The sequence below is a fragment of the Plectropomus leopardus genome, chromosome 2 (genome assembly GCF_026936395.1).
Source record: "Plectropomus leopardus strain MGB_pleo_1.0 chromosome 2, ASM2693639v1, whole genome shotgun sequence".
Lineage (NCBI taxonomy): Eukaryota > Metazoa > Chordata > Actinopteri > Perciformes > Serranidae > Plectropomus > Plectropomus leopardus.
This window is the reverse complement of record NC_142177.1, coordinates 35,811,620-35,825,816: the sequence shown is the minus strand read 5'-3', so window position 1 is coordinate 35,825,816 and position 14,197 is coordinate 35,811,620. Positions and strand designations below refer to the sequence as shown.

The window sequence follows — 14,197 nt, the reverse complement described above, 5'->3', positions numbered from 1 at the left end:
GACACTCACTGGCGGGTACGCTGAGTTGGCCTGTTTTCTGTTGGAGAGGTAGGTGTTTGAATTTTTAGTTTACAAACAGTCACTGAAAATCCCTGCCTAGTGTGCCTTTAACTCAACATGGTTTCCAGAAATGTTATGAATTTATAAAAAAGGGCAAAACTGTGTTTAAATAACTTAACATCTCAAACCAGAGTCGTGTGTATTGCATTCTTAGAGTAGCAGCAACTAATGATTAGATGGATGATTTTTTTTTTATAAATAACATCAGTAGTTGTTTAGTCTACTAAATGTCAGAAAATGTTAATTTTTTAAATGTTAATTCAACATTTTTTGAGCCCGACGTTAAATCATCAAATACTTGTGCGATCTGTCCAATAATTAATAGATTATCTAAGTTACTGGCGATCAACTTACTGACATTTCAGCACTAATTCTCACTAATGTTTCTTGTTGATAATCACTCTAAACCTCAAGTAATAACCTCCTGTGAAAAATACAGAGTTTTTTCCTGTGAATTATTGTGTTGGTTAATTATAAAACGTTATGGGTGGTGCCAGTGTCTTTCCTTTTTTGGAAAAACTAATAACTGATCAGTTTAGACCCAGAAAAAAAGCATGAGTATTCGAGCTAAATGCTGTTACTGGGACCAGTGTTGGTTCCCATGTTTAAGAGGCTGACAAAGAAAACAGTGGGGCTATTTCTTTACCCACCAGCAGATGTCACTGCACACTAAAAAGTTGCAGGTAGTTCTCCTGGTGTCAGTGGAGGTCTGGAGATTGATTCAGAAGAATGAAAGCACCCAAGAACTGCTTCAGGTTTTAGGTCTGTATTGCTGACAAACTTATACAGGGGACCATTGTAACTATATTTTGTTTTTTTTATGATTTTCTGCTGCTGCCAAGTCTGTCCATTCCACCACTACTGTACTTCTGAACTTTCTGGTAGTCAGACTTGAAGAAAAGCCTGAGAGGTCTTAAGACAAATATGCCTGACAGTTTTGGTATCTTTGTAATTTTGTGATTTCCACTTAAAAATATACAATAACAGGTGCAGATATTAACCCTGTAGTGTCTGGCAGGGTTGAGGTTTAGGCCTGATCCAGGATTGCTGTAACTTGTATTACAGTCCTTTTCTCAATAATGCGTTGGAAAATAAATTTTCCCAAACTGCAGAAAGCACTCACAGCTCCTCAATTAACCATCTCCATTCTCTTTAAAATGTTCCTTTAATGAAGAGATGATACGCAGGACTCACCACAAGCAAATCACAACCAAAAAAAAAACGCACCAACTTCAGTCCTGTGAGCAGATTCAGCACGTCAATACGAACTTTTTATTTTCCCATTTGATGATGAATATTTGTCAGCTGCTGTAATTTTACTGATTTTGGCTTTATAGATTCTAAGTGTAATCTTTAAGGCTCAGTGAGTGACAGGCGATGGCAAAGCAGCATATTTATAATGGACAATATTATTTCCAACATTTATCGAAACCTGCTTATCCTTAAGAGAAAAGCAGGGCAGCAGAAGCTGATCCCAGCTGATATGTTGCTTGGGTTGTGCTCCCGGAGTAGCCTTTACATTCAAATTTTATTTTTTTTGACGTATTATCATAATAGCTCTGAGAGTGAATCAAAACTGCAAAGTTGTGGATCCAAAACTCTACGCAGAGACGCTGAAAACATTCTGTAGAGCTGACGGGAAAAACAGAGTTGTTGATAATTCTCTGCAGCTGTATGAGGTATCACTGCCTCCTTACAGGGGGCCTGTTATGCTTTTCCTTATTTTCTGTCATATATATTATGTTACAAAGTGTAATGTTCATATTAAATGTGAAAAAAGTTTTAAATAATAAGGTAAATATATGCAAAAGTATTCCCTCTTAGCAAAAGTCTCAGGCTTCAGGCTATTCTGAATACTCTGTTTCCAACATTTTATTTCTGCTTTTTAGACAAGATGACATCAGATCGTATCAGTTTTCTTTAATGGTTATCGGCTCCAAGTATGCTACTGCAAGTATTTTTATGATGTTGCCTACACTCCTACACGAAGCTCATGCTAACGTGAGGTTACTGATATTATTAACTCATCCCAAAATCTGGGTAATATTCCTGCTAAAACATGTTCGGTTGTAACGATTTTGGTTTAGAAGCTTTGTTTTTACACACTAGAAAGAGTCGCTTTACTTTGTTACAGTCATTCCATTACTGTGCATCTCCGAGAGCCTCATTCCCACCTACGCAAAAAAAACCCTAACTCCCGCTAACATCTGGCTTTTTAATGCAATTAGATCGTGTTCCATCTGCATTCACACCCTGGTCAAATGACTGCAGTAGACACAGGTTTTTATCACCTCCGGCTTCGATCTGCATTGATGGGAATACAACACCCGGGTGAATGCAGCAATATCAGCTCCTTACCCAGCAAGATGCAATGATGCGCCATCACTAATTAACCTCCGTCTCCCCCTGAGAAGCACCAAAACACAGCAATCCAAATACATCTGCACAGAGTTTGAAAGAGAGACTGAATAAGTAAAAGATATCAAAAGAGAAGAAACCACTGAAAAGTTTTCAAAGAGCTCTGTTCCTACTGCTGTCAGTTTACCTGTTTTCCTGCCTGTCTGTGATGTCGCAGAAACACACCAACAAAACAACACACACACACACACACACACACACACACACACACACACACACACACACACACACACACACACACACACACACACAAAAGCTGACAGAAAGGCAGACTCATGCAGTGTTCACTGGCAGTGTGAATGCAGTATTTAGCGGGTTTACCCGTGTTGGAAAAACCTGCATGCATGTGCTAATTTGGGTGGGAAAGTGGTATTACATTGCAAAGGCATGACCCCCCTACACTGATTGGCTTACCCTGTCACTCTTACCCTAACTCCATCCAATCCCACTCCCCTTGCCCACACCTGACCAACCCAAAAAATGAAGGCAAACGGTACGAGTCATTCAGAGCGAAAGTAGAGCAGGTCAAGCCTATTCCTATATTAGGAAACATTAAGTTTCTCGCCAGCTGTAACAAGCCCCCAGGAAAGCTGCTAAGCTTTGCTTCCATTTTTTCCAGTGGCCACTTGTGGTACTGCAGCAAAAAAGTCCCCATCGGCCTAAAAAGCATTTTGTAAAAAAGACGTTTGTCAAACAGTTGACAGGACACCTCGAACTGCAAAAGGATCAATTAGGACTCTTTTTCTCATGAATTTTGATTCATGGAGGTTCTATATTTGTAAAACTTTCCTCGAGCCATAAAATACAATTAATAAATCTGTGATGTCATCACAAAGTAAAGTCTATGAGCAGGACAGGAACTTGTGGGTGGGTCCAGTAGAAGAAACGCTACAGTGCATATTCACTGGGTCGCATGATGCAGAAATAAACATGAACGCTAGAAACTTTTGGCATTTGCGCCAGCTGAGCAACTCCACTGAAATGAACAGGCGCCATCTTGGCATCTGGTACCCAGGTGCACAGAGGCCGACATGCAGAAGTGCTGACCAATCAGAGCAGACCGGGCTTTTTCGGGAGGTGGGCTTAAAGAGACAGGGGCTTTCTCAGACAGGGTGAATACAGGTAAATTAATGCAGACAGTATGAGGAAAATTAAGTGTTTTTTGACCATTAAAGCTTTTAAATGTGTTCTAGTAGAAATCTGAAATACAAGTGTGAACTTTAAAATGAGCATTATAGGTCCCTTTTAATGTGATATTCATGTTGAAACTGGTTGTTGGTGTCATATGTGAATGCTACATCTTGGGTTGAACAATCAACTGTCAGTTATGTGAAAAAAAAATCTTCCAGTAAATTCAGGCACTCAATAATATCAGGACACGAGAAACTATTCATTCTTGCCTCGCTGACAAAAGCAATTCAGACAGTTAAACACACACAGGGATGATGAATGTGATGAAACCAATGTGAAAACGTGATGGGGTGTGTGTGTGTGTGTGTGTGTGTGTGTGTGTGTCTGTTTTTTTTTTTTTTTTTTTGCTCTCTCAGTTTTTCTGGGAGGCCCCTGTCAAACAGCAGCCAGCTCCCTGCTGACTCCCAGAAACCCAACACCTGCCAGCTGCCTTTCTCAGATACATCTTTACCTGAAACTGATACCTACAGTCCACAGAGAGCTACGCTGAGATGTGGTACAGTACGACGACACAGTGCTGCGGATGGTTTGCTTCTCGACTGTTTTGTCTTTTTAAATGAAGACTCGTTGTGCTGTGGGTGGGGTGGAGGGGAGCTGCCTCGCTCTCTTTCTCCAGGAAACATATGGAACAGATCTGCTGGTTGGCCAGGCCTCGTTCTGCCACGTCTCACAGCCACACACACATACACACACATACACACAGAAAATGGTCCTAACTTCAGAGCTTTTACTCCTCTTTGTTTTCTTTATCTTCTACTTTAGTATTGTCATGCCCTCACAAGTCTTTCACTTTGTCCTCCATCCACAAGTTTCTCTCTACCAGCTTCCTGCACAGCGGGATTCAGCTAATGAAGTTAGTCCAAACTAAGCTCATCAACGATATGAGAATGCTTTACGTGTTGGAGCAGAATACATGTTAATTATGTCCTAATTCTGTTGCCATCTCCCACAAAGCGTGAACAAAAGAAGTAAATCTAAATTGTTTTGGTGTGAGTTGCAGAGCGTTGGAGGTACCAGCTTGTGGTGATCAAAAAATACATTTGATAAACTCAACATCAGTGTCTTTTTCCAGAATTCATGACCAGATTCCTCAAAATGATCCACAGATTTTATTGAGAGCAGTTTCATGTAGGAACTATTTTCTTTCTCGAGCTACATCAATTACCCGTATCACTGCACAGAAGGAAGTGTGCATCTACAGCTAGCTCACCTAGCACCACTAAGCTAGCTAACGTTACAGCTCAGTCAAGGAGGGCACCATTAATGTTTACATCCTGAGTTGTCACGAGCATGAGTCTCTATTCATGAGTAGATGTACACTTTATTTTCTGCAGTGATACTGTTGGTAGGTGTAGTTGGGAAGAAGAAAATAGTTCCTACATGAAACTGCTCACAAAAAGGTCTGTAGATTATCTTGAATAGCGTTTCTGGAAAAAGGCATTGCTGTTGAGTTTTTCAAATTTATTTTTTTGACTCCTTATGCACTTCAAGCCAAGTGCCATCTAGTTTCATCATACTGGAGAGAAGTCAGACATCTCGGGGCATCTGGTGGCTCAGTTAATAGAGCAGGCGCCCAATATATGAAGTCCTCGCCGCAGCGGCCGTGGGTTCGATTCTGGCTTATGGCCCTTTGCTGCTCCCCTTTCACGCTACCACTCTATCCTACCTAATAATAAAGGCTAAAATGCAAAAACAAAAACTTCAAAAAAGAAGAAGTTAGACATCTCTATGGCCGATATCTCCAGAACTTGGCAACTCACAACAAAATGGCCGTCTTTGCCTGAATTTGACACAGTTTGTGCATCCTAATTGCAAAAATCAGATCCATAGACAACAAACAATCCACAGAGTGCCAGTCACTATTAAGTTCGCGCCTGTTAATATACTCAAAAACTCACCTGAAATAAAAAGTGACTTTGCTAATGTCAGATTAAATCATGCATAAAAAAAAGAAAAAGCAAAAACAAATAATAGGCCTTTTAAGCTACCAGGAAAAAAGCAGCGGTGCCAATTCACACCGCAGGCATTTTTGTTTAAACCAGCATCATCTAGTGAGACCATTTTGAATGAAATGAGATGTATCACAATCTTTCAAATTCAGCTCAGCAGGTGATTGACTGATAGATCACATTATTGTTATTTGCAGTAATTATTCAGAACAGCAGATTACAAAGTCAGGAAAAAGTTTTTACTCGGCTAAATCAGGTGGAAATGTGTGAAGAAAAACTCAGCGCTGCACTGCAGGTCAGACACCAGGCTCAAGTTAGTGTGATTATCACCAGCTGTTTTAGTGTCTGCATCGAGTTAGTTTAAAGTTCACACTGACCAGTGAAATTTGTATCATCAAAGGCTGAAAGATGGTGCAATAATTGGATTATGATCAATTAACTGTCTGTGAGTGAACTAATTGTTGAATTCATCTTTAGGCACTAAAACATGATGTCCCTAACATTTAGGGAAAAAAAAAAACCCCACAGCATATTATATCACTTCTTGGATACTGAAAATGTCCAAAGTCCTTCATTCCTCTGCCATGTGCTCTTTGGTTTTTTTTGTTGTTGTTGTCATGATGATGTAATATTCCCACAAAGTGTCAGTCAGTTTCATCTTTTTACCTCCTCTTCCTGTTTAAGGCAACTCCTCCTCATAAGGACTCAATAAGTTCTTTCAGTTGCAAAACTGTTGGATACTGTTATTTTATTTTATTTTTTTTGGTAAAAACTAAATCTGTGATGCGTGCTGGATTTATTGTTATCCCTCTCAGGAACGTGTCCACTTAAAAGGCTGTTTAAGCGCCGGGAAGATAAATCAGCCTTTTCTCTCTACAGTTCAAATATTTCATATCCAAAACAGCCAATTCATGTTACTTTTGCCAAGTTTCTATCCTTTTCTCCTCATAAGCCTCCCTTACCTATCAAACACTTGTCAAACCTTTTATCATCTGGGACCTTTTCATGTAAAAATCATACAGCAGGCCAATTGCCATTACGAGTAATGTATAGCCTTTATATTTTCATTGCATCACAAACTTTATGGCAGTCTAAAAACAAGGTGTTACATCTAAAGCTTCCAAAAAAAATCTAGCACTAAAAAAAATCTACATAGTTTAGTGCTCTTTAAACCTAGATTAGTGTCAGACCTGACATTCGCAAAGTTCATAATCCAATGTGACGTGTCATAATGAATCAACTTCACACTGACAGATGAGGGGGCTTAATTTTCAAACTTGGCTTCGACAAAAATTAGACTCAGTGTAGCTGAACTTGAGTTTGATGATAATTAGGTATTTGATGCCCAGAGTGTCAGAAATATTTTCCATCAAAGAGACGTTGGGAGAAACATTGGGATTTCATGGTTTGCCATTTTTAACATTATCTTTGACATGTTTGTCTTCAGTGGATGAGCCTGGTTATGCTGTGAGCCTGGAAGAAGCTGGTGAGAGGCCAACAGAGGAGGCAGAGGAGGCACGGAGGGAGCTTTGGTTTCCAGAGTATAAACTGAGGACAAAGTGGGCAGTTGGTAGAGTCATTAAGCAGGACAGGGCCGCTGCTCTCAGCCACTACGCTGATTGGAGATCCGAAAACCTCATCAATCACTTCACAACTCACTAATGAATCCAAGGCTACTGAAAAATCAATCTACCTTCTAATTCTCATTAACTTTATAGTGAGAAATATTTCAGCATTTTGCTTTCAAAGCCGATGTTCCACCTTTTAAAATACTTAACGTACAAATCCACCCAACAAGTAGTAAGGTCACCTGATTCCACCTAATCTTTTTATTGCAAGCTTCCCATTAAAACGCAACAGAGGAGTTTTTTCTCTGCAGAGCCCATACATCAGCATCGTTTTAGAAGAATTTCTAAAGGCCGCTACTATGTACGAGACAAGGGTCATGTAAGCGGTCATAATTCCTCAATGCACAGGAAAAATGTGCGTACACAACTACGATAAGTACAGTAGGTCAAAGTTGAAGCAGAAATGGGTCTGTAGACTGCATAGATGTATAATAATAGCTAGATACTGTATGCCAAAATGGTGCCTATTCAGTCCAATGGACTTGCTCACCTGGTGCATACCCCCCCCCCAAAAAAAAATTAAAGTTCACAAGTGAACCCACTTCCACAGTACGCAGCTCACTAAATATGGCCAGTTGTGTTTCTCCAGCTGGCCCCGCCCACGAGTTCCAGTGTATAGACTTTACATTGTGATGATGTCATGGATTTTTAAATTGTTTTTCTTAACTCAAGGAAAGTTTTTCAAATAAAAAATATTTCCCATACATTCATAATAAACAGTAAAAAAGTATGTGTTCTTTAGAGAAAATGATTTTTGGAGCTGCAACAACAACAAAAAAACCCAACCAAACAAAAACAAAATAGTGGTGTCCCTTTGAGAAAAATGATCTCAATTCTGCGAATAGATAGGAAAAAACATCTAATTTTGACCAGAATCAGACGGATCTTCACAAGGATGAAGAAAAAGACATTTAGATGTCCTGTTATTCATGTGTTTTACTGTAGTTGTTGTTGTGTTTTTAGTGTGGAATAGTAATGCATTCTGCTTTCAGAATCCACTGTAGCATTACTTTAATGAATGCACATGAAGGGAAAAGCAGGGTTATTTTGGGTTACCATCAAGACAGTAAGTGCTTTCTATGGTTAAGCCTTGCATAGTCCAAGCATCAAAGCAAAATTATCACAAATCGTGATTAGTTTACTGCAGAGGCTCATTCAATAAAAGCCTCTTTGAACCAACACATCATCATGTTTTTGAATGCACCACAAATCCTAAACAGTTACTGCAAACAAATCCTGAACAACTAATGAACTACAAAGTCTCCCCACACTACTTCAGACACTCTTAGAAAAAAATCACACACTTCAGGGCAAAAAAAGAAAAGAAAAAAACTCTCAAAAGTTGAAGAAAATTGGACATTTAGTCTGTCAGCGCTCACTCAACAACACACCTTTACCGTCCAAACACACACACACACACACACACACACACACACACACACACACACACACACACACACACACACACACACACACACACACACACACACACACACACACACACACACACACACTAAACTGAAACATATACCACCAGCTCATCCAGAGCAGAGCCAAGGCTAAATGAGGCCAGTGAAATTAAAATGTTTAGAGGTGAAGTCTGAAAGGCCTGTTTGTTCATGTGAGAGAATCCCAGCAGTGATGCTTTCTGCAGGGAAATGACTGACATGAAAAATGAGCAACGATGACGACGAGCCAATTGCTGTCTGGCTCTGGAGTGGAAAAACCTGGCCTATGATGAATGTGTGTGAATGTGTGTGTGTGTGTATGTGTCTGAGTGTGTGAGAGTGTGAGAGTGTGAAAGAGAGAATGCTGGTCTAACTGGGAGCATCAAAATGAGCTTCAAATAAAAGCAGAAGTAGTAAACTAAATCTGTAAACTAGGGCTGGGTGATATGGAAAAAAGTCTTATCACAATTTTTTTCATATCAGTTGATATCGATATATATCACGATATACATGAAATGACTATTTCTGTCAAGCTAAAAGGTTCCCTTTGACACCTTAGTGAGATATGAAGATATCATCATTTTCAAGAGCAAAATCCATTTTATTTTTATATTTTATATTAGTTTTTTTTCCCTCTCTTCCCTTTATCTTATATATATATATATATTATATATATATAATATATATATATATATATAAAATAACAAACTACCAACAGAATGTAAATGTAATGTGTGAACTAGCCAATGAGATATAACACACACGTGTCCTTCTGAAATGACCTCATTATTGCATAAAGCAGAAATGATTTACAGGTTGAAGCTTACCGTATCACACATAAACATGGTCATATATTATAATACCAATAACAGTATCGTGTCAGTATCGGGAAAACCATCTAGGTCTAAAAGATTCTGCAGAAATAAACACTTGAACAGTTACAAGCTTCTGTTACAAGCAACCAAGTGGTGCCAAACAATTACTATCTCAAGTAAACTAAGCATAAAATCTAACTTGTGTTTTCATCTTCTCCAAGTACTAGTAACTGCACTGCATAAAATTGAACTTTCCGGTATTAAATTAATGGACAAACCTGCATTGAAATTTGTGTCAAGGGTATACTGTAGTATTAATAAAAGGCACAAAGACAGACAAGAGAGCAGGGATCAGAGAGACAGACAGACGGTCATAGCCAGAATCACAGACACTGTTATTTCAGCCAGTAGCGATCTTAAAGCAAGAGCTTTTGAAGAGCAGTCCAATAAAAAGAGATTTTATCCAGATGGAGACGACTGCTGAGGAGACAGCCGTGCTCTCCTCATCACAATTAGCACACAGGGAAACATTCAAGACCACAATGTCCTATTAAAGAGACATAATTACATTAACATGGGAACTTCCCAGAATTCCCCTGCCTCCACAAACACATGAAAAATGCATTGACTTGACCGCAAACAATAATATAGATGAACTGTAACTGCAGTAGGGAGAAGACAGAGTATGCTACTGTTCCGAATCTGATTCATCAACTGGAAAAAAAAAACAACTACATACCATTTTTACTGCACATCGGTCTGCCTCAAAACCTGAGGAGCTGAGGCAAAATTAAAAAAGATTAAATAAACTGGTGTTTCCAACCACGGGAGAGATTTTATTTTGATTAATCTACTAGTCATTTGATGGAAAAACAAAGGGAACTATTTTGTTAATTGATTAATCCTTAATCCTCATTTGTCAAGCTAACATGCCAAACATTTTATAGTTCCAGCTTCCCAATTGTGAGGATTTGCTTCCTTCCTTTTTTTGTGGTAGTATTTGTACATCTTTAGGTTTTGGATTGTTGGTCAGACAGAAGAAGACATTTAAATGGGACATATTATACCCATTTTCAGATCTTGAATATTGATCTCGATCTCCAGTGGAGCAGCGTTGTACCATTCACCATCCGAAAAAACTCTCCAAATCTTCAGAAAACGGTATCTGATATCCCCTATCTAGTGTCTACGATGTAGTGTGTAGGATTTAATGGCATCTAGCAGTGAGGTTGCAGAACCGAAACTTCTCTCATGTGCCAAGTGTGTAGGAGAACAATCGCAAAATAGCTGCAGGATTAATCAAAGTACAATCATGATCTCCCAGATTCAAAGACAAAGATTACAGTTAAGAGCACTAAAAGTGAAAGCAACACTGCAAATGTACAGCCACCTGAAACGTCAAAAAAAAAAAAGGCCAGGAAAACTTCAGTGGAAAATCTCTCAAACATCCAGCAAAGCATTCAAAAGACTACAGACGCGATGACTTATTGCCTAAGTGAGCCGAATATATGGCTCTGGTCAACACTGAAAACAATAACATATGGAATCAGACATGAGCCTGACAGTTTTGGGGGTTTTTTTTATCAATAATTACTTTATCATGAACAGACTGAGTTCAGAGACCGTTAGGATCCTTAAGGACTAAAACATGCGCTGACCTGCTGGAGTTTATAGGTAGAAAAAGTTGTTTACTAACAACAGATCTAACATGGTGTTGTCTACCTCATAATTGAACAAGGCCGCTATATTTGGGTACAGGTGAGCTGTGTATTAGTTATGATTTTTATCTTTTTTTTTAAAAAACACAACAGACAACATTTTTGTTCTCAAGAGAAGCCAACAGACTTAAGGCCTTTAGTATACAAAGTCTGTACTTTTTTTTGTCCAAAATTTCCAAATTTGAAAAAAAAAAATGCAGCCTCACTTTTTGTCAATTCAAATTTACACACAGACTCTGAAATTTCCATCCGTCATTAAAGGTTTCTAAACTGGGTTGATTTTCTGTGTTTTTTTGCATCCATCAAAAGCCTTCAGAGAGCTGTTTGACCGATAAGCTGTGGAAAAAAATGTGGCGTTACCTGTTGGACATATACATCCGCAAATATAGAGAGAGGAACAGGGCAGAAGTTGACAGTGGGCCAGCAAAAAGTGGAGGCATATGAAAGCGATGTCCTTTTTGAGATCTTACACAACAAAAAGAAGGTAACATTAGCCCATCCAGAAATGCACCACAGCCATGACAATGCTCACAGCAGAAGAGTACAATTTAATAGGCTCACAGAATAATTTCATAACTCAGGTCGCTGCGAATTTTTGCAATGAATGGAACAATTATATCAGGCTTAGTGTACAAGGTTTCTGCGCATTACAATTTTTATCGCGTGACAGATTAAAAGAAATGCATTTAAAAATACGGACTTGGTGCAAAAAACCTTTTGTGATGTATTCTTAAATTCAGCATTTCATGCAGTTGCATGAGATGAACTGTTTGTGGCCTTCACCAGTCGTGAGTGATCATATTCCTTGTACTGTTTACATGAAGGAAATATTGATGGCAAAAAGCAGATTTTTTATAAAAACAAAACAACCTCCAACTAGATATACCCCCACATTGTTGTATGCCTCATCGCACCAGTCAAGTTGCACGTACAGTTTACATCCATGTCTGTGGAAACATGAACGCTTCACACACATCTTTCCCCCAGCAGCACAGAAGATCTACACAACCAACACAGTTTCAGGGTGAGCAAGCAAGGTTCTTAAGTTATAGCCAAAAACAAGTTTAATGAGGTCACCGTGACCTTGACCTTTGACCACCAGATACTAATCAGTTCATTCTTGAGTCAAAGTGGATGTTTAGGCCAAACTGAAGAAACTCCCTTGAGGTCATCTTCAGACATTGCGTTAACAAGAACGAGACAAAATTAAGGTCAGTGTGACCTTGACTTTTGACAACCAAATTCTAATCAGCTCATCTTTGAGTTCAAGTAAATGTTTGTGTCAAATTTGACTTGAGGCCTTCTTGAGATATCGCATTCACAAGAATAGGCCAGATGGATGTATGGACTGATATACATATGTATGTTTGTATTTCAACAAACTTGATTTCAGTTCTTAATGACAAAAAAAATGTTAATGAAAAAAAAATCTGATTCTCATTTTTCTCATTCAGATTTGTGCAGCCCTACTTGAATCAACCCATTTGCCAGTGAGCTAAAAGCAGCCAATGGCGAATTACCAGGGCATAGAACCAGTATGACCCAGTTTTTCAGCTACAGAAGTTCCACGTATTTCTGGGTGATATCAAACTGAAGGAATGTCTGGATTACAAATTGTCATTAGAGAACAACAAACCAAAACAACACAGCACTGGAACCCACTCAACAAATAACAGTCTCCATATGCCCCATTATGTTTTACTCAACATACTTGTGCAGATCACAAGTCTTCAATTAGTCACATCATGCTGCACTTGTCACTGATGACTGTTTGCCAGCCAACAGCGGGACTCATTAGTTTTAATGAGAAGCACTGACAATGTTAACAAGCTGAACAGATGAGACAACCTTCATTCTGCAGTAGTTCAGGTGGCGGAAATCATTAACAGCTTGGAGACAAATGACACAGGCTATATATTTTCTATGTAAATTGGGGTACGAACAATAAACTTTGGTGTAAAGATTCAATATCAAATCAGTCATTAATTGATATTTCTTTAAATTATGTTGAAAAATGTAAAAAGTTATGCTGTTCGATATCACACCCAATTATTTTTCAAAAACAACCTTGTCATCATATTAAGTTAAGATGTCCATAAAACAAAAATGTAAAATCATTCAGCTTTTCTGAGATCTTATCAACAGAAATAGTTTTACTCTGAATCACTCCAGTTTAATTTTCAGCAGTCTAAGGTCCAACAATGAGGTATTGTAACCTGGAAACACATGTTGTCTTGGAGTCGCTCTGTTTTTATGTTGTTCAGCAGCAACAAACAAAGTGCCGTCAAGCTGTAACTTAGCCTTCATCATCTGACTGATACAGACAGTAAATGTTCAGCTAGGACAGATGACATGAAGACAAATTAATCACCGTCTGACACCAGGGGGTCACTAGAATAACAAGATTTACTGATATTTAGTATTTAAACAGATTCAAAGTCAGCATGAATCACTTTTGATTCAACGCTTAACTGTCCCTCAGTTCTGGGAGAAGGAAAACGTCAGGAATGCTGGGATAACAAATCCAGTAGTCATCAGAGAACAGAGAACAACTATCCAATACCACCGCACACTGGAACCCAGTCAGCCAGTAATACCCTCCATATGTCTCTACTGGTTTAGTCCAAATCGTCATGTCTCAGTTGACAGTCTAATCAGAGCCGGTCTCTTGTCCAGTACCAACAGACAGAGACCATCATCAAGACACCAACACTGCAGACCCAACACAGTGCCAAGATTAAAAAAAATAAAAGATTTGATTAGAAGGAACAAAAGCGTTTGTTTTATACGCCAGAATCTCAACATCGAGGCTGTAAAAATCTGTCGTTTCAATTCTTTAACTTCTGCTTGTCTAACAAATCAGTGCCAGTTACCAAAGTTGAAATTCCATTATGTCCATGTCCTCCTTAAGTGCCTCTCAGACGGTTGATCAATCTAATCAAATACATTCTTTAACCTAAAAATGAGCCT

General features: G+C 38.7%; 1 protein-coding gene across 1 annotated transcript in view; it reads right to left on the bottom strand.

Moving 5' to 3' along the window:
* The window catches only part of cenpp (centromere protein P), a 105,525-nt gene that overhangs the window by 53,105 nt on the left and 38,223 nt on the right, over positions 1 to 14,197 (bottom strand). The window lies entirely within an intron of this gene.